The sequence below is a fragment of the Suncus etruscus genome, chromosome 3 (assembly GCF_024139225.1).
Source record: "Suncus etruscus isolate mSunEtr1 chromosome 3, mSunEtr1.pri.cur, whole genome shotgun sequence".
Taxonomy (NCBI): domain Eukaryota; kingdom Metazoa; phylum Chordata; class Mammalia; order Eulipotyphla; family Soricidae; genus Suncus; species Suncus etruscus.
Genome location: NC_064850.1, coordinates 34,137,853 through 34,160,156, shown reverse-complemented (window position 1 = coordinate 34,160,156; position 22,304 = coordinate 34,137,853). Strand labels below are relative to the sequence as shown.

Here is a 22,304-nt window from a genome sequence, read left to right as displayed (position 1 = left end):
ACATTCAGGGCAAACATGTTTGCAGCTCTACGGAGATTAGGGATCTAGCCTTTTTAAAATACTAGCCATGTATTTTTGCGATTTAGAATTTTGACTACTTAAATTTCTAGACCATTTTAACATTTGATGATTTGAGAGAGAGTAGTGATTGGTGGCTGAAACTCAACAGTGCTGCACTATATACTCTCTGGCCTTCTGACCTAAATATCTTCAGTCTCCTCTGAAGTCTCATTTTCCTTTCATCTGGCCACTACCTTCATTCCATTAGCATTTTCCCTTCATACCTACCCCTGGGGATCCTAATTGCTCCCTAAGCTTGAATGAGGACCAGTCGTCAAGTTGCCAACATTTTTTTAGATATACTCAGTTGATTCTTACAACAGTAGCTGGATTATGGGGTTGTGGTTGTGTGTTTTTTAATTTATATATATATATATACTACCTTAAACTATTTAAGTCTACCTTAAATAGTAGTAGTGTCAACTATATTCACATATTTTTTACAATCAATCTCTAGAACTTTCTCTTCAAAATGGAAATTCTCTGCCTTTTAAATAGTTATACCCCATTCTTCCCTGGTCTAAGCATCTGGCAGCCACCATTTAACCTTTTAATAATAGGAATTAATTACTAGATTAACCAATAATTAATTTATTAATAATTAAATTTAATAATAGGAATTTATTATTTCTATTAATTTGCTATCCAAGGTACTTGAAGTAAGACCCTACAGTATTTATGCTTTGTGCATTGTATTTTACTTAGCTTTAAGTTCTCAACTATGTCCACTTCCTGTTTCAGGATTTTCTTCCTTTTAAAGGCAAAGTAAGACTCCAACAGTAATTCTCGTACTAACCAGACTACATTTGCCAAAGGACCTTTGTCTGCTTCTACTCTTTGGCTTTGTGTTGCAGATAGCTGTGTATGCTTTTGCTCTTTGAGTTTGTGTGTGTGTGTGTGTGTGTGTGTGTGTGTGTGTGTGTGTGTGGTTTTGTTGTTTTGTTTTTGTTTTTGGGCTGCACCCAGTGGCACACAGGTTACTCTTGGCTCTGGACTCAGAAATTACTCCTCTCAGGCTCCAGGAACCATATGGGATGGAGGAAATGGAACTCAGGTCAGCTACATGCAAGGCAAATGCTCTATCCACTATGCTATTGCTCTGGCCTCCACTTTTTCTAATTTTTAAGTACAGACTTATTTTTCTGTTTATCAGCTTGCTTGGCCTGCCATTCGTGGAAGTCTAAGTCCCTTTGCAAATGTCACTGTAAATATAGCGCAGAGGTCCCATGATTACCGTGATTACCCTACACCATCTCTTTCCTCTCGCATTTTGGCCCGAGCCACCCTTTCAGTAGGGACCCTATTTAGTCTCACTTCTCTGAAGCCCTTCATCGAGCCATGTTTCGTTGTTTCCTTGGTTTCAAATTTTATCTCTTTACGCGAACTGGGAACCGAAGCCTTTCATTCGACTTGCAATCTTGTACATTCTGGAAGCTCATACTTGTAATCATGAAACAAATAAAGCAGCTGGAAGAAATCTTGCCTGAACAAAACCCAAGTGGGGCATTTGGGTGCAAGCCAAGATTTCAACAGCCATGGAGAGATTAAATAAAAAAAAAAAAAGAAGCCTATATCATAACACCAACAAATCACTGCTGGGCTGATAGGAATGTGCTTTAGGGACTGAACAGGTCAAGGGTAGAGACCTTTGCACATTTCAATGCCTGAACTTCAATACTAAGTATGGTCATAAACTCTTAGGGTCTCTAAACAGAGTTAATGAATGTGACTTACCTGAGCATAGAGAGAGCCTCCTGCCATAGTGGACTTTCTCTAAATAGCTGCCTGGCCCATGGCCAGACACTGCTTTTGACTTCTAGGGTTATTATACTTCTCCACAATAAACCCAGAACTTCGGTGTAAATTTAGCTACTAAACACCTCACTAATAAGAAGAGAGCCCTGGAACCAGATAGATGCGCAGAAGCTAAGGCACTTTGCCTTGCACACAGCTGATAGGGTTCGATTCCCAGCACTGCACAAGTTCCCCTCTGTGAACTTCCTCCAGAAGTGATCCCTGAGCTGAGGACCAAGAGTAAACCCTGAGGAGTACCAGGTGTATCCAAAACAATAAAATCAGAACAAGAATAATTAAATATGATGTCATCAGCCACTTAAAGGAAATTAATTATTTATTGGCTTATGCATATGGGCATGCATATATCTGGGTTGACATATATGCAAGCAAAAGCTTGGAATGGAGTTAGATTATTTAAAAAACATGTTAAGGAGAAACCCAATTTTCTAACCATTTTTCAATTCTTGCCAACATTCGTAGTGCCCTAAAGCAGCTGCTTCTCCAGTATTTGGTGCCTGAAAGTCATCTGGAAAATTTGATTGACTCTCTGCCTGTGCTCCTTCCCCAGTTTCTGATTTAATTGCTATGCTGGGCTCTAAAAACGTGCTCACTGTTCACACTGACACTCCTGATGTGAAGAGGTAGGAGGCTCAGAGTGCCAGAGAAGAGGACACAGTCACATCTGCAAGAATGGAAGCTTAGAATGATTGCCCAGAGTGGGAGCCAGTGAATCCCACTGTGTGCTAAAAGACATTTCAGAAAGCACAGCACACAGGCAACCTGGAGTGTGCACAGATCCGCCATGCTCAGGGCCATGGAGTTTGCATTCCTGGAGCAAAAAACTTATGACTGGCCTGGGGGTTTCAGGGAAAGAAGGAAGAGGGCCTGGTAGGAAAGATACCAGGAACTAGGTTGAATGCTGATCTTCAAGAATCCTTGGGAATTGGATTGCTTTTCTCACTGGTAACAAAGTGAAAGAGAAAAGTTCCTAATTCACAAGAGATCTCAAGGAGGTTGAGTTAATGATCACATAGAATTGGGCAAATATAATCTAGTTTATCCAGTCATCTTGATGAAACCCACTGTAGTTGACTCCACTCTCTGGTGTCTGGCTCCTTCAGAACCGGGAAATATTTTGTACTCTGTGGTGATTTACATGCTCTTAAATTTTACCCTTTCTCCCCACTCCCATTATTTTCCCAGTTCTTTTTCTCTCCAGTGAAGAGGCAACCATTCTTGTCCAGAACTGTTTACAACAGTGAACAATTGGAGTACAAAGACATGAGCAATCATTAACAATGAAAGTGTCTTACAAGAATAGCTTTTTGTATTGCAAAAGCTATGCATGATAATTACAGAAACTGCAGATCAAAAAACTCTCATAATCTGATCCCTTATTTAGAAAATCACTGCAAAAAAAAAATCCCTAAAGATGAACTTTCTAGGTTTTTTTTGCTGTATCTCTGCATATTTTTTTTCTTCTGTATCTCTGAAGTCTTCCCACCCCAGAGCATTGGACAAAAAAAGCCAAAACAGGGCCCGGAGAGATAGCACAGCGGTGTTTGCCTTGCAAGCAGCCGATCCAGGACCAAAGGTGGTTGGTTCGAATCCCGGTGTCCCATATGGTCCCCCGTGCCTGCCAGGAGCTATTTCTGAGCAGATAGCCAGGAGTAACCCCTGAGCATGGCCGGGTGTGGCCCAAAAACCAAAAAAAAAAAAAAAAAAAGCCAAAACAAAACAAAACAAAAAAACACAAAAAACCGGCAAACAGAGATGTTCCCAGCCTTATGAAGTCTATCACATACTGGTGCTTTTACCTGCTTAATTTTGACCAAATTGGACTTAGGAGTTGGCTTTAGTCATGTATCCAGATCAGGGACTTAATGGTGCCTTATCTATGGGAAGCTGACTCATAGACTCACCAGCCAGCTATGCCCAATGCCCACTGGGTATCCAGGAATATAATCTTGGTAGCATGAAGATAACAAGGGCAATGAATCCGGCATCTGGCTGTACTTTCCATACAGGTGCCAGTTCCCTGGCACATCATAGAAGTTCAGAATAAATGTTGTGGATTTAATCTTGGGACTTGAACCCAGAAGTCAGACACCTCTGAATCCGGAAGGACCAGGATTTGAAATGACGTCATTTTCCTGCCATTTGCAGCAGAGTAATAAAATCCTCTAAACCTGTTTTCTTATATGATGTGGGGTCACTACTCTTTGACTTTCAGACTGAGTTTAAGAATCAGTCATTAAGAGATAAGAGCTGCTTTGACTATTCTTGTATGGAAGAGCATGAGGTCATCAATATGTTGTTAGTTTTGTTTTGTTTTGTTTTAAATCTCTGACTTGCTTTGGGAGCTTCAGGAAGTAATAACGACAGTAACTGACTTCACTGAGTGTTAACTTGTGCTTCCGTATGTATTGTTTCAATTGATCTCCAAAGAACTCAAGAGCTAGACACCAGTGATATGATTCTCCCCATGGGATGGCAAAGGAGACAGGATTAAGTGAAGTATCTCCTAACGATATAGCTGCTAAGTGCAGGGGCAGAATTTGGAATACAGCTCTGTCTGAACTGAGAGTCTTCTGTCCATGTGGTGTCTCAGCTCAGCAGAGGCATCTTAAGTGAGATGGTATCAGTTCATGATTCATTTGGCTTAAATAGTAGGTTGAATGAGGTCATTTGTGGGAAGGCTCCATACAGAGAAAAGAGTAGAGAGCCAGGGTGCAGCCTGGAGCTTAAAAGACAGGATGGGGCCAGGGAGCTGGATCAAAGGGCTAATGTGCATGATTTGCTTGCAGAAGGCCAGTTAGAGTCTCATGAACAGCATGATTCCCCCCCACCCCCCCAAAAAACATGACAGCAGGAGTAGTTCCTGAGCATTGCTGAGTGTGGCTCCCTGAACAAAAGTCAAGCTAAGAACAAGATAGTTTTAGATCCAGTGTTTTTCAACCTTTTTTTTTTTTTTTTTTTACAACCATAGGCCAGCAATTGAAAAGAGTTGAAAAGAAAACCTTCACTGGTTTAGTGAAGGAAAGAAGAGTCAGACAATTTTAAGTACTACACTGATAAGTTGAGAATTTTAAAGGAAGCCTTGGTTTTAGTCATATGAAAAACATGAATAATCTTTTGTTTGGGCCACACTTGGTGGCGCTCAGGGGTTACTCCTGGCATGCACTCAGAAATCGCTCCTGGCTTGGGGAACCATATGGACGCCGGGGATCGAACCGAGGCCTGTCTGTCATGTGTCAGCCACATGTAAGGCAAATACCACTGTGCTATCTCTCTGACCCCTTTTTATTTTTTTTTATTTTATTTTATCTTCTATACTTTTGTTTTTATTTTTTTAAATGAAACACTGTGATTACAAAGTTGTTCATGATTGAGTTTCAATCTTACAGTGAACAGCAACCCTTCATCCATGAACATTTCCTACCACCAATGTGTCCCATTTTCCTTCCACCAACCCATCTCCTGTCTGCAGGCATCTTATCCCCCCTCCTTTCTCTTTCTCTCCCCCGCTTAAAAACTTTGGTTTAAACTATTGTTAATGAAGGGGTACCTTGTGCATATCACTTTATTCCTTTTCAACACCCAGTAATTGTCCAGAGCAATCAGTTTAACTATCATTGTCATAGAGGTCCCTTCTCTGCCCTAACCACACTCTCCCAGTATATATGGCAAGTTTCCTAGCATGGATTGTTCCTCTTGGTCTTCATCTCTGTGGTCTCTGGATTTTATTAACATACTTTTTTTTAAAATTATATCCTTTTTTATTATTTATTTTATTTATTATATTATATATTTATATTTTATATTATATTTAAATTATATATTATATATTTATCATATAATTTATATATAAATATATATAAATATATAATATATTTATATATTATATATTTATATATAAATTATATTTATTATTATATACTTTTTTATTATATCCCACAAATAAGTAAGATTATTCTATGTTCCTCTCCCTCTGACTCATAATAACCTCCAGATCCATCTCTATATAAGCAAATTTTTCTAATAGCTGCATAGTATTCTATTGTGTAGATGTACCAGAGTTTCCTTATCCACTCATATGGTCTCAGGCACTTGGGTTGTTTCCAGATTTTGGTTATTGTGAATAGTGCTGTGATGAACAAAGGAGTGTGGAGAACATTTTGTATTGTGTTTTTGGGTTCCTAGGTTATATCCATAGGACATATGTGCTATTGCTGAATCATATGGATCAATAGTACATATAGATATTTGTGCTATTGCTGGATCATATGGAAGCTCAATTTCTAGTTTTTGAGAATTACCCATATTGTTTTCAAAAAAGGCTGGACCAATTGACATTCCCACAAGCAGTGAATGAGAGTCTTTTTCTTCTCACAGTCATGCCAGTACTGGTAATTCTTGTTGTTTGTGACATTTGCCAGTCTCTGTGGTCTGAGATATCTCATTATTTTGATTTGCATCTCCATGATGATTAGTGATTTTTTTCATGTGCCTTTTGGCCATCTATATTTCTTCTTTGAGGAAATGTTTGTTTTTTTCTCCCCATTTTTGGATGGGATTAAGGAAACACTGATAATCTTCTTTTGGGGAGGGGGTTTGGGTCACACCCAGCAGTGCTCAGGGGTCACTCCTGGCAAGCTCGGAGGACCATATGGGATGCCAGGATTTGAACCACAGTCCTTCTGCATGCCAGGCAAACGTCTTACCTTCCAGCCCAACACTGATAATCTTAACCAATTCATTGGATAAGATAAGGCAGATGGTTGATCTGTTAAAGAGTTAATAAAGTAGAAAGAACTGGGGCTGGAGAGATAGCATGGAGGTAAGGCATTTGCCTTTCATGCAGGAGGTCATCGGTTTGAATCCCGGCATCCCATATGGTCCCCCGTGCCTACCAGGAGCAATTTCTGAGCCTAGAGCCAGGAATAACCCCTGAGCACTGCTGGGTATGACCCAAAAACCACAAAATAAATAATAAATAAATACATACATACATACATACATACATACATAAAAATAAAGTAGAAAGAACTACTGTAAACTTTAAAAAGATGAAAATGCTGAAGAAGTTTCTTGGACTTCAAACACATATTTAACACCATACCTGTGTGGGGAAGAAAGAGTCAAAGCAAAGGCCAAGGTAAATGGTTGGAGGAGCTGAGTCCTGAAGAGAGGAATGGGGTAAAACCTGGTTTGAAAACTTGATGCTGGATGGATCCAGGTTTGGGCTTTGTGATGTGCTGTAAAGAAAGCAAAAGGAAACAGAACTGAGAAAAATGGCCATTCTAACTGAAGAGGGCAAACTGGGCAGGAATTTATGGAGTTGTCAGGTTCCTGGGGTTCTCAGAGTAGCTGGAGCATAAACGAGTAGTAGAATTTTGAGAGTAAGGAGTTGGCCTGGCAAATAGGTCCTGTCACCAAACACTTCAGATGAGAAGTTCTTGGGGGTGTTGACATGGCGCTGCTTTAGGCATTGAAGGCCAATTTTTGCAGAAGAATTGGAGGTGAAGGGACTCCAAGCATAGACCCTGGCCTGCTCTCTTCTATATCCATCTCAGGATGACATCATTTTCTACTATGACTCGATTTTGCCATAATGTAACTGCAATTATGCCATTGCCATTTGCCATAATGTGATTTGCAATTATGCCTAAATAGTCCCTTGCAAGTAGGGTAGGAATTTTTCAGTTACAGCAACAATCTTTCACGGATGCCTATGAAATATGATGGAATTCCACTTTGTCTCAGTCTCATTTCTGGGGTAGGCAGAGGAAGAACACCAGGTCCTGGATTCCTTTCTTCTCTTTCAACTGATGCTTACAGAAGAATGACTTTAATGATGGGAGTAGCTGTCTGTTGTGGATGAAGTGCATGTTCCCTGCCAGTCACATATAGTGTGCTTACCATTTGATAGAGCCCATATCTTTCCAGCCTTGTCATGTCTATAAGTTGGATGTAGTTCCTCCTTCATATTGATGGACAAAAATTCTAAGGGGTCAATAAGTTACTGGGGAGAGGGTGGAAGGGATATAATAGAGCCTGCTTTTTCAAATCTAGGTTCTTTGACTCCACATTTCCCTGCCTCCCAGTGGTTGGGGGTTTCATATTGGGGCTCTCAAGCTGGCTTGTGGTCCCATTCCTTGTATATGGTCATCTACCTTTAGCTCTTCTCAGTGATTCAAGGAGGTCACAACTTTTCATAGTTTTATGGTTTGACTTACTTCACTCTGTTGGCATTTGCCTTGATGATGCAAATGTTGTAGATAAAATCACATGAATCATTGACATGTTTTGTTTGTTTTAGCATGAATCCAGGCCAAATAGTATTAGAAATCATGGTATTCTTACAGTTAAAGTCCAGTTCACTAAAGAATATCTTTTATGAATTAGTAAAAAGAACTTTAATGAAACCTCAATACTCAAGTGTCCCTTTTTTTTTTCTTTTAAATTTTGGGACCATACCCCGTAGTACTCAGGGATTATTTCTAGCCATGCTGGGGAACCATATGTGGTGCTGGGGATCAAACCGGGTTTGCTCATGTTCAAGGCAAGTGTCTTAGCCCCTTACTGTCTGCCCAGCCCCAGTCCCACTTTTTCATATTCCAGGCAGCATCCCTGCCATTTGGCTCTCCTGTTTTTGTTCATTGGACATCAGGAGAAGCATTTGTCTCATCTTCCCACTTTGAAGACTGAACTGGCTGCTGTCTTAGTGGAACACATTTTTTGTTTGAAAGAATGAATGACAAACTGCCGTTATGCAGATGGGAATATTTGGTCAACATTTTCTCAGAAGTGAATGCAGGGAGGCTGTCATTTCAAGGAAACCAATGACAGAATTTGTCGCCACTGAGAACATTCAAGCTTTCAAGTGAAAATTGGAATCTGAGAAACTTGTATGCACCACCTAGATCTTGACCATTTCTCAATCCCAGTGAATTCAGTGATGATATTAACAAATGTAGTTTCCTTTTAATAAAGCCCAGTGAGAAGGTGTTAACATTTAAAAAATCTGTACTGCTCATTGAATTAACAATTTTCAGAGAACCAGTATATGTGTTGCAAAATCATGCTTGGGTAAAAGATCCATTGAAAGTACAAGACACACCAATGGATTTTAATATAACAAAGTATGAAAAGTTAATTGATATGGTTTCTAATTCTACATTGCAGCTAGTCTTTAAGAAACTACCACTTACTGAGTTATAATGCACTATCAGAAAGGACTATCTACAATTATGTGAAAAGACTATTAAATTACTCCTCCCCTTTCTACTACATTATCTGTGAGAGGCTGTATTTTTCTTTATGTCTACAACCATATCGCCTCCGAGGAAATTTAACCGCAGATATGAGAATCTAACTGTAATTTATTAATCAATGCATTTAAAAGACTTGAAAAATATGATAAAAATCTATTTTCATTATTTTGGAGGGAGAGGGGTTGGGAAATTTTAGACTTCACTAAAATATATTGTTTGTGTGATGATATGATGGGCTGATAGATTTATTGTTATTTTTATTTATTTTTTCCCCTTTGGGGATGCCAGACCATGGTTATGTCAGGCTCACTTCTGAGCATTCAGTAGCACAGACAAGACTCCATGAGGCCCTGGGCACTTTTTAGCCCCAAATCCTTTTTCCAGGCCCATTTCTATGCAAAATTCTTAGGATTGCTAAGATACACATGAGCACACCAGAATTTAAGCTTGTGGCTTCAGGCTTCAGGGCAAGTATTTTAAGCCACAGAGCCCTTTCCAGCTTATTGTTGTTTTTGGAAGAATAGAAAGTTATTTTAATTTCTAGCATGTCCAATATCAATAGATATTGCCCACATGAACAGATTTAGTGTCCTTAATATTTAAGAGTGCCTTGGAATTTTGAAGCCCAGAAGTTAGAAACATTGACCTAGTTCTTGGAGAGAGTGCCAGAAGATCCTAGGCTCATGCTGGTACAGGGGGAATGTGGTAGGCCTGGGCTGTTCCCAAGCTAATAGCACTTAACCTTAAATTGGTTAAGCGGACCTTCTTTCTGGAGTATGGTCAAAGCGTCATATAATATAGAAGACATTGCACACTCCCCTGGCCCTGTTCAGGAAAGACATTAAGAACAATGTATGTCTCTATTGGTTCTCTTTGAAGAAAGATGGTTTTTGCTGTTTTAGGAACCACATTGATCAGTATTCTGGGGCTCATTCTGTGTTCAGGGGCCATCCCTAGTGATGCCAAGGATCAGACCCAGGCCTCCCACAGGTAAACTATGTTCTTAGCCTGTTGAGCTCTCTCTTTTGCTGAATCTTGAAGGTGAAGGCAATGAAAAGAGGCTGAAGGCCTTGAGTATATGAAAAAGCAAACACAAAAGGAGAACACAATTAGAATGTAAAACAGGGTGGGGGCTGAAGTATTGACTACTGAGGGTTTTTTGGCAGTCAGTACTTAAAGTTCTTCCTTTGGGGGATTGAAAGGCATAAAAAGGACGCAGTGCATCTGACAAATCTCTGTAGGGCGATCAAGAGGAGATGGCTAGTAGCAGGACTGGTCTGGGTCACAGAGCTGATGGAACCTTGACTTGTGTAGTGGAGACAGCTGTGAGTGTATGTAAGACATGCCAGAATAGAGAAGTGCACAGTTCTAAGTAATTAGATAATTAGTTGAGACCAAAGAAGGAAAATCCAACCACAGAGTAGAGATAATAATCACCCCCAAAGGAAGTCCATGGAGTGCGGGTTTGAAAAGGATGACAAGGGGCTGGAGCAATAGCACAGTGGTAGAGCATTTGCTTTGCATGTGGCTGATACAGGATGGATCCGGGTTCGATTCCCAGTGTCCCATACTGTCCCCCAAGCCAGGAATGACTTCTGAGCATCTGGCCAGGTGTGTCTAGATTTCTGAGCATCACCAGGTGTGGCCCAAAAAACAAAAAAGAAAGAAATGAAGAAAGAAAAAAAGAAAGAAAAGAAAAGAAGAAAGGAAAGGACGATGAATTCCATTTGGGTCCCATCTGACCTGTCCATGAGGTGACACACCATCAATATTTGGTTGGCTGCTTCGGGAGCTAAGCAGGAAGATTGGTTTAAACACAGATTTGGGAGTCATCTGTATAGAAGCAGAATAGCTGAAGGTATGGTCTGAGTGAAAGAGCTCTGACTCACTCAGGATTTCTCTGAGAAGGGAAGCCTAAGTGAGACCCATGGAGTGTACCCATGGAGTGAGGAGAGAAAGAGGGAAGTGAAAGAAAGGGGAGAGGAAGGAGAGAAGAGGAAAAAAGAGAGTGCAAGATAGTAGAAAGGAGTGTCCAGAGAGACCCCAGAAAATGTGGCTGTGGAAACCAAGTTACTAATGTTCCAAAACCAGAGGTGACCAACAATGTCAATATATCAAATACAGTGAAGATTGGGGTTCTTTTCCATCAGGTAAAGATTGGGAATCTTCATTTTTGCAACCAGGAGGATTTTGTTGAGTCATGGTCTCTATCTAGAAAATGTTGGTTAAGTAGTTGGTCCCAGTTACTTGAAGAGAAGAGGAAAGTGAGAGAAAGGAGAATCAGAAGAAGGAAGTTGAGATATTACTATAATTCCTGCTTAAGTAACCTGAGAGAGACAGAAGGCTGATGAAACAAATGGAAGGAAATATCAACAGAGTGAGGTTTTGGAAGAAAAGAAGGTAATTTGGGAAATAGATAAGGGAAGGTCTCTCTCTGGCAGAGAAATGAGTTCCAATTCAGATGAGAGACATGGAGAGAGTATGGAAGAAGTTGAAGATGTAGGATGATTCAGTCAGAAATGGAAGTTGCTATGGTGCTTGAAAAAAAAATCTAGAAGGAGAAGAATGATGATAATTTGGATTGAGGGTGAAAAAAGAGAGGGCAGTGTGAAGTCAAAGGCGGGGTGAGTAGAAGGCCAGAGGGAGCCCTGAGAGACCAGGAATGGCAATTAGACTAGGAGGTGAGCAGAAGGTACCAAGAGCTGGATCACATCTTAGATATTGGCAATTTAATTAAACCAGTCTGGTCTTTCTACACAATGATTCATTTATATCATAACTAAAAATTATTCTCAACAATAGGGATTTTTTTCCCTTACCAAAACATCATTTTCTGGCCAATTCAAATTATCCTTATGTGTTTCTGTTGTTTACTTTGATGTTCACCAGGTTAAATCTTCAGCTATGTTACTGCCATTAAGAGTTCCCAATGCAGAAAAATCTATTCATTATGAACACATTTATTGCTTCATTGAGTTGCCTATTTAAAATGCAGAGAACCACAAATTAAATGTAGTGCTTTTTCATTTTGAAAAAGGCGGATGAATGGGTACTATTTTCTTGAATGCATCGTGTTTGTCTTACATAATTAACAGTCCAGATTCACAGGCTAACAGATGCCAGTCCTTGCTTGCATTGATACTTGTTCCTTCTGGAAAGGGAGGCTTCCAAAGACTTCCCCACGCTGTGTTCAGTGTCAGGGGAAATAGTAAGGCAGATGTAATGGGGACAGTTGCTTTGGAGGGGGCAGACAGAGGGCAGCTAAATGGACAGCAGAGAGGTTGGCTTCCAAAACCAATGCCTCTGAAGTGAATTATGCAAAGGGAAAGAAATAATCCTTCCTGACTCCCCAATTTAAAAGATTGCATATATAACAACAATAGCTTACTAAACCTTCTGCCATTGTATTAATGACTTCATTGGTGATACAATAATTTTCCCAAATGAGCTTGCTCCTATGCTTTTTCTTTTTTTCTTTCTTTTTTCCTCTTCTCTTCCATTTTCTTTTTATCTTTTCATTTTTCAATAACTTTGCTTTTACTTATCTGGAATAAAAAATATTATGATCAACTATGTCAATTATATGAAACATTTTATAAGGATTGTGAAAAATAAATATTTTCTTATTACATTTAAACATATTATAACAAAATGCATCCCCTTAAAAATCCTTCCTTGAAATAAAATATCTCAAGTACCCAGTATATGAAGTTGCTAGCCCATCATTTTCTGATTTCAAATTCTAAAGCCCTCTATGATAGATGTTCTGGTGTTTGTTCCAGATATAATTCTTTGGTGACATATTCCCAAGATGTCTACTATTGATCAGAATGAATATGCTGTGTTGAATGTGTGTCATTGTAGGCCAGAGTCAGCACTCAGGGGACTGACCAATCTGATCTGAAGGGCAGAGCTTCTTTTTTAGCTCTATCCCATTTGTAACCCAATAGAGACTCTGTACTCATACTTATTTTCCTTCTGGTTTTAAACCCACAGCTAGCTGTGCTCAGAGCTCACTCCTGGCTAAGTGCTCAGCAGTCACATGAAGTTTTGGGGATCGAACCAGGGTTAGCCACATGAAAAGCAAGCACCTTAGCTTCTGTACTATCTCTGACCCAGTGCGCTCTATTTCTTAATGTTTAAGATAGTTTCTTCTATTCATATGCAGGCTTTGATTGGGAGAACTTGTCTCTAGTGCTCACAGACTTTCTCTCTCCCTTACGCTTGGGTCTTCATTTCTTTTGACTTATACTCCATACTTCCCCTCTCTCTAACTTTCCAGGAATATATCTGAAAAGTCCTTATCTTTAATAAGCAACTTTTCTATACCTTTAATTCGATAAGAGGGTAATACTTCTTTGACTATACCTGTGAGCATTACTCTGTTTGTCTACTGAGAGAACCCAGATTCAGAAGCACAAAAACAGTTTGGAAGTCATCATTTTCCACCCTATGCCAGATGCTGCTCTTTGCATCTTCTGCCATCTAAATCATTTGCCCTTTGTCAGATGTATGGTGAAAATATTTTCTCCCAGAGAGGCCAGAGTGATAGTACAGCAGGTAGGATATTTGTCTGGCATGCAGCTGACCCAAGTTCTATCCCCAGCACCCTACCAAGCCTCACCAGGAGTGACTCCTAGTGTAGCAGTGCAAGGTGATTCAGGTGTTTCTCCTGACTCTGCACTCAGGAATCATTTAGGAGTAAGCTCTGAGAACAGCTGCTCTCCTTCCCAAAGTCTCACACTGAATAAGATGTCTTTTTACTTCAAGTAGTTTTAGTGAAGTTTTAGCCTACTGTAGCTTGTTCATTTATTTTTTCACTTTGGTTTTATTAGTCAGTGGAGTCACTTTAGAAGTAACTGTCATGGAATTTTTTGCCTTTTTTCCTAATGTGTTTTATGGATTTGAGGATAACATCTGTCTTTAATCCATTTTCAGTTAACTATTGTATATGGTGTGAAGTACAGATCACCTTTCTTTTCTAACCAGGTTTTTCTTCATTATTTGTTTAAGAGGTTTTTCATTTTTTACATTATACTCTTGACTCCTTTGTCTTGAACTGTCTTCATATCTGTATATTTATATACAATAAACATACATATATATTTGTAGTCTATCGATTCTATTCTATGTATCTGAAAGTCTGATTTTACTTCAGAGCCACAATGTTTTGGTTAATACAACTTTGTAAAATAATTGTAGTGTGGGTTTTTTTTTTGTTTGTTTGTTTTGTTATTTTGGGGGGCACACAGGTGGCGCTCAGGGGTTACTCCTGGCTTTGTGCTCAGAAATTGCTCCTGGGGGGACCCTATGGATGCCGGGAATTGAACCCATGTTCGTCCTGGGTCAGCTGTGTGCAAGGCAAACGCCCTACCACTCAGGCCCAACAACTTTGTAAAATAATTGAAAGTCAAGAAAGTCAAGCAATGCCTCTCATCTTCTATTCTCAGGATTTCTGTGGTTATTTGGAATGGGAGATTTGTGGTTCTTTTCAAATTTGTGTCATATTTTTTCCATGTCCTTAATGATTGCATTTGGAATTTTGGTATGACTTGCATTTAGTTTTTATGAAACTTAGGGGGATAGTCATTTTTACCATGTTAATGCTTTCAGGACATGGACATGGAGATTTTTGTGTTTCTTTTTTAATATAATTTTTATTTTAATTATAGTGGCTTACATATCGTTCACAGTAATATTCCAAGTACATATTTACATTGAATCAGGGGAATTCCCACCACCGAATTGTCCTCCCACACCCGCTCCCATCCTGCCTCCCATATCCTCCACTCTCCCCCCAGGGGCTGCTAGAATGCGTGGTCCCTTCTGTGTCTAGTTTATTACTTAGTGGTCTTATAACTGTTTGGTCTTGGTGCCTCCATTACTGCCCCCTCTAATTGGGAGGCGGGACTAGAAAGTTCAAGTTATGTGGTTTTGTTTGAGGAAGAGAAAAGTAATATTATGGGGTAAAAATCGACTACGCCAACTATGAGCAGAGTCATTCTAGAGGCTCTCATCCTTGGTTTGAAGGACGAAGGGGAAAAAAAGAAGGTGAGACACCACAACAGTTCAAAAAGAGGAATCAAATAAGATATCCAGTGAGCACTGCAGCAATAAAAATATGCACCACATAGTTGCCATGGTTCAGAGATAGGAAATATGACAAGGCGCGAAAAGGAAGAAGAGAAAAAAAAGAAAAAGTAAATATATAAATAAAAAAATGGACAACTACTTCAATATCCACCCCAAAACAAAGAAATCGACAAAAACAAGATTAAAAAAAGGATTATTTAGTGTTTTTTTGTCTCCCCCCCCCCCCCCCCCCCCCCGCATAGGCACAGTAAATATTGGGGTCATCTGAAACAGGAATCCCCTTGGCCTAAGAGATACAGGGTTTCTCTACCCTTGGAATATATTGTCATGGGATTATCTATAGACTCCTTTCATGTTCATTTACTCTCCCCTTGGTATTTTTGTGGCGTATGGAAGACTTCTGCTCCAATTTGGATGATAAAAACAGACCTTAAATCTAGAGATCTCAGTCTGTGCACAGGTCAAGGAGTGGAACTTATGATGAAGACTTTCTTTGTGATTTTAGAAGTTCTGTTTCTTCGATGTCAGTTTAATCTGTCTTTTGTGGTTAGTGGTCTTGGCCCTTGCGCTGAAACTCGGATGGAGCCTGGGATATTGTCTTTCATTATGTTTCCAGAAGACCCATTCCGTTGGAATTGCCTCAGTCAGATCTCTGGAATTAGAGGTCATGATTGTTGTGCAGGACGTAGACCAAACCCTAGACTAGGGCTTTCTTGTTGATCCCAGAATACATACTGCCCGGCCATGGTTCTATCAGCCAGTCATCTGTAGATCACGTTCTTGGCTTTTGCATGGCCCATAGTGTGATAAGTCTTCTGATTTTGTTTTATCATTAGTTGGTAAGGTAGGATAACCTGTTTTTGTGTCCATTTGTTCCCAATTTTCTCATTGTCAGGATATCATATTAGAACTGGCACATGTTGGAGTTCCGAATAGTATTCAGGATGTCCCAGATGGGCTTTGGTTCCTGTAGCTGTTGTGAAGAACTGTGTCATTCTATGTCTAACGTTCAGGATTCAAGTCTGGATGGTCGGTGTCTAATTTCCTGGAGTCTAAGATGGATCCACATGACATATTTTCAAGGTGGGAGATTTCCCTGTATTGTAAATAAGTATGAGTTCTTATCCCTAGTAGATAAAAGCTTGTTTATATACGTGAGATTTCCCCTTTTTTAGTGTGCCTTTGGAGGAAGAAATAGTGCTTCATTATATTGCCAGTGCATTTGGGGGTGAAAAGAACAGAGAAACAAGTCACATACCCAAAAAAACATAAAAATAAAAATAAAAAAATATATTTGCTCACATATGTATAGTGAAAAATGTTTTTAAGTAAAATGAAATAAAAATAAGGAGGTAGTGTTATACAGGTCTTATACTTATGATAAAAGTATAGGTTTCCCCATTGCCTTTTGAGATTTTCTTGTGGGGTGTGGGTTCCCAGGTGCCTTTTCATCGCACACCCTGCCCTTCTTGAGATTGGTAAAAGATTTGACGGAGGGGGGTCTTGTGTAAAGTTCTTGCATTGGGAGTCCTTTAAGGGCTAAGTCCAGTATCCACGTTAGGATAAGTTGGTAGGGAGGGCCACACAGCATGAGTCAGCAGGGGTGTTGGTTGTCTTTTCCTGCCGGGAACGAGGTGTGGGTTTGAGTGGATGTCCCTTCGCTTGGGTGCTGGGTACTGGTTCATTGGGGTAGGAGGTCAGTTTTGATGCCTAATAGATTAAGAACTGAGGGTGAAGAGTTTTAATAAGTTGTAAAATCTGGATGGGATTGAGGGGTGAAGGGATAGTCGGATTCCTGAAAGGGGGATAGGGGAGAGTATTTGGAAGGGGCAGAAGAAGAAAGGGGAAAATAAGATTAAATAGAAAAAAAAGGAAGGAGTAGTGAGAAGAGAGGTGAAAAGAGTGGGGGTATGTTATTTTGCTTGAATATGTTTGATGCCAGAATGCCAGGTCACACCCTAGGGTAGGGCACAGATTAGGGTGAGCAACATAGTAATCCCCCAAAATATTTACATACACAACAAGTAAGCACTGTAGTATAAGTCTGCAGGTCACAGTTGCTGCTTCAGTGGTCTGGCTGGTCACATGCTTCAGGTCCTAAAAGAAGGTATACCCTAGAGAGAAAGGGTATGTTAAAAAGTTTTATCGAGACAATTTTGTAATGCAACCTGGGTATGGTATCTCGTGTGGCTTAGCTCTGAGATGCCATCTTAGGTTGTCCATCCTTTGTATCCAAGAACGCCTGTGGACAGAAAAGCTGAGAGGTTACTTTAAATATATTAAGCTTAAGGCATTAACACCTATTATTTTGAAATACCTTCATTGGAGTCAGTGATTTCCCATGGTAATCTTTACATGTAATCTTGTATAAGATCCCTAAAAGATTATTATGAGCCTTTGCAGTAACAGGTTGGTTACATACCTGTTCTCTCTACGCTGCTGTTTCTGCAGTTGCTGGTTTCTTTATGGTTTAATGTGTGGTTGAGAGTTTATGTTGTTCCTCTTTCATGTGTTTTGGGCACTTCTGCCCAGTATATGTGTGATGTTACAGTGTTTGGAGTTTCTACCCTGTTAAGTCCTGTTATTTGATCTTTGAATATTAGTTGTATATATGGTGTAGTTTCTAGGTGCTTCAGAATAGTGCTATCATTCTGTGTTTATCTTTCATCTTCTGGCTTACTTCGTTTAACATAATATGTTATAGGTCCATCCATGTTGCTGCAAAGTCTGTGATTGAATCATTTCTGACTGCCATGTAGTATTCCATTGTGTATAGATAGATACCACATCTTAATGATCCACTCATCTGTTGTTGGGCATCGAGGTTGGTTCCAAGACTTGGCTATTATACTGAGTGCTGCGATAAATAGTGGGGTGCACACATATTTTGGGATGAATGTCCTTTCGACTTGGGGGTAGATACCCAGGAGAGCAATTGCTGGGTCAAATGGCAGCTTGATTCTGAGTTCCTTGAGCACTCTCCAGACTGTTCTCTATAGGGGTTGGACTAGGCGGCATTCCCACCAGCAGTGGATGAGAGTGCCTTTCATACCACAACCCCGCCAACAGAGATTGTTTCCATTATTTTTGTTGTGAGCCATCCTCACTGGTGTAAGGTGGTACCTCATTATTGTCTTGATTTGAATTTCCCTAATGATGAGTGAAGGTGAACATGTTTTCATGTGTTTGTTGGCCATCTTTCGATCTTCTTCGGTGAAGTGTCTTTTCATTTTATCTCCCCATTTTTCTATGGCTTTATTTGGTTTTGTGGAGCTCATCTTTCTGAGTGCTTTGTATATTCTGAATATCAGCCCTTTATCGGACATGTTGAGTACAAAGATTTGTTCCCATTCAGTTAACTGTCTTCTTGTGTTAAGTATGGTTTCTTGCCATACAGAAGCTTTTTAGTTTGGTGTAATCCCATTTGTTTATGTTTGATGCTAAAGTTCTTGCCATTGGCAATCTATCATCAAAGACTTTTTGATATATAGGTCTTTGAATGTTCTGCCTATTTTTCTCAATAAACTTTATGGTTTTGGGTCTGATTTTGAGGTCTTTGATCCATTTTGAGTTGACTTTTGTATATGGGGTGAGGTATGGGTCAATTTTCAATTTTTTACAGGTGGTTTTCCAGTTGTACCAACACCATTTGTTGAAAAGACTTTCTTTGTCCCATTTCAAGTTCTTGGCTCTTTTGTCAAATATTAGTTGACTATATGTCTGGGGGCTTATGTCTGGAAATTCTTTTCTAACCCACTGGTCTGAGGCTCTGTCCTTGTATCAGTACCATGCCGTTTTGATCACTATGGCTTTATAGTATAGCTTCAGGTTAGGAAGCGAGATGCCACCCAGCTTCTTGTATTTTTAGTATGTGTTTGGCTATCCTGGGTCTTTTGTGGTTCCAGATGAATTTTATGATTGATTGTTCTAAGTCTTTAAAGAATGATGTCTGAATTTGGATGGGGATTGCATTAAATCTATATAGGAGTTTGGATAGGATAGTCATTTTGACTATGTTGATTCTACCTACCCATGAGCATGGGATGTTCTTCCATTTCCTTAGATCCTCTTCAATTTCTTTCTGAAGTGTTTTGAAGTTTCCCTGATATAAGTCCTTCACTTCCCTTGTAAGGTTGATCCCTAGGTATTTAATGTTTTTTGTTACTATTCTAAATGGAATTGAATTCTTAATCTCTCTCCTCTACTTCATTATTTGTTTAGAGAAATGCTAATGTCTTTTGTGTATTCACTTTGTAGCCAGCCACTTTGCTGCATTGGTTAATTATTTCTAGAAGTTTTAGTGTGGACTCTTAAGGGTTTTCTATGTATATCATCATATCATCTGCAAAGAGGGATAGTTTGAGTTCTCTTTCCTAATTTGGATTCCTTTGATTCCCTTCTCTTGTCAGATTGCTATTGCTAGGACTTCTAAGATTATATTGAATAAGAGTGGAGAGAGTGGACAGCCTTGCCTAGTTCCTGACCTTAGTGAAAATACTTTCAAATTTTCTCCATTGAGGATAATGTTGGCTGTGGGCTTTTCATAGATAGCTGTAACTATCTTGAGAAAGGTTCCTTCTAACCCTATTTTGCTGAGTGTTTTCAACATGAATGGGTGTTGAATTTTGTCAAATGCTTTCTCTGCATCAATTGATATGATCATGTCGTTTTTGTTTTTCTTGTTGTTGATGTGGTGTATGATGTTGATTGATTTACATATGTTGAACCAACCTTGCATCCCTGGGATGAAACCCACTTGGTCATGGTGTATAATCTTTCTGATGTAGTGCTGGATTCGGTTTGCTAAAATTTTGTTGAGAATTTTTGCATCTATGTTCACTAGTGAGATTGGTCTGTAGTTTTCTTTCTTGGTGCTGTCTTTGCTGTCTTTGGGAATGAGTGTGATATTAGCCTCATAAAAGGAGTTGGGGAGGGTTCCTGTCTTTTCTATGGTTTGGAAGAGCCTGTGGATAAGTCTTCTCAGAATGTTTGATAGAATTCACCTGTAAAACCATCTGGACCTGGATTTTTGTTCTTAGGGAGTTTCTTAATTACATCTTTGATTTCCTCTGAAGTGATTGGACTGTTTAGGTTTTCTAGATCTTCAGATTCTAGTCTCGGTAGCTGGTATTTTTCCAAGAATCTGTCAATTTCTACTGGGTTCTCTAGCCTAACTGAGTATAGTTGTTCAGAATATGACCTCATGATATGTTGTATTTCTTGGGGTTCTGTTGTAATCTCTCCCCTTTCATTTGTGATCCTATTAATTTGGGTGATTTTCCTCTTTTTTTTTTTGGTGAGTCTTGCCAGTGGTTTGTCTAAAACCAACTCCTGGACTCATTGATTTTTTTGTATTGTTTTCTTGGTTTCTATGTTGTTTATTTCTGCTCTGGTTTTTATTATTTCTTGACTTCTCGTTGTGGTTGGATTTTTTTGCTGCAGTTGTTCTAGTTCCATAAGGTGATCCTTTAAATTGTTGATTTTGTTATTTTCCTCTTTTCTAACATAAGCCTGTATTGCTATGAGTTTCCCCCTAATTACTGCTTTCGCTGTGTCCCACAAGTTTTGACAAGTTGTCTTTTCATTATCGTTTGTCTCAAGGAATCTTTTTATTTCTTCCTTGAGTTGCTTTTTGATCCAACTGTTGTTGAGTAGCATATTGTTTAATCTCCAGGTGTTTGATTTTCTCCATTGTTTCTTCTTACAATCAATTTTTTATAGAAATATTTATTTATAATATATTTAAGCATCATGATTACAAACATGTTTGTATTTGGGTTTCAATTAAAAAAAACACCCTCCTTCACGAGTGCAACCTTCCCACTCATAGAAATATTTTGAATATTAACTTCTTCCCAAATGTATGATGTGCATATGTCTTCTTTTGATTTTGCTAGATTGCTTGTATGTGTGCTATATACTGTGTAAAATATTTTAATTGGCTGTAGACTAATTTATTTATTCACATTATTGTTTGCATTATCATTTGAGTTTCCATTTCACTTTTTCCCTTGACATAGTATGCAGCAATATCTTTTTCATATTTCTCCTTTAGCTTTGCTGATTTCTGGTCATAGTATTACTTATCCTTGGTTGATAGACCAGACCACATATCTCCCAATTATTTGGCAGGAACAGGCCAGGGAGTTCTTTCTTGTAGTTGGGCTATATTGATAGTAAAACAGGACAAAAGCTGATAGGGCCCTTTTTGGAACATTGGGGTCTTCTTGCCTACTTCTTATCTACTTTGAAAGGAATGTAATTCTTCACCTTCCTGTCATAGTGGAACTTATCAGTCTTGGCCATATCTTCAAGCTTTGACTTTATAAATAAGTCTTCTATCTCTCTGAGCATTTCTTGGAGAATTTAATGAAGTTGACCTTCAAGTAGGGATGCTGCTTTTTGTGCTCTTCCAAGCACAAAGACATTGTATTGAGACATTTTGCCTTTTGGTTTATTGGTGTCTTTTTTATTCATGGTGACAGGATGGTGTCTCCCTGGTCTGATAGTTTTTCCTTAAAGTCCACCAAGAGCTGGGTCAATTCGAGTCACTGTCTTGCAAAGGCTCTGGTGTGAACTGGTTTATAATAGTTTCTTTTTTATGCATGTAGCAGTAGCCTAGTTTTATTATTATTATTAACTATTATTATATAGTAGTCCAGTATTATTTGTTGAAAAGATGTTTTTCTCCATCATTGTATGATCTCTACTCCTGTATCATAGATTACATGTTTTTATTCTCTTAACCACTGTTACTTTGTAATGTAATTTGAAGTCAGGGAACATGGTACCTCCCTTTTTGGAAGTAACAATTCTCATTCCAACATTCAGAGCAAGTCAGATGCTAATCAAGTATAGACATCCTTATAGGCTACCTTATGGTCATAGGCCATTGAGGTTTGACCTGAGTTGAAAAAGATGGAACTAATGTCACCCTATCTCACCCTTGTTTTTTGTTTTTTAGTTTTTTTTGTGGGGCATATCCATCCCTTTTAAAATTCTTCATATAGAAATCTCACACCCCCAGATTTTATGGCACCTGTCCCACTCAGTTTTACAATCTCACAACAACTAAAT

At 39.1% G+C, this 22,304-nt stretch overlaps 1 protein-coding gene across 1 annotated transcript in view; it reads left to right on the top strand.

The window, feature by feature from the left end:
- EFCAB11 (EF-hand calcium binding domain 11) overlaps positions 1-22,304 on the top strand; it is a 189,901-nt gene that overhangs the window by 108,294 nt on the left and 59,303 nt on the right. The gene's annotated exons all lie outside the window — the stretch shown is intronic.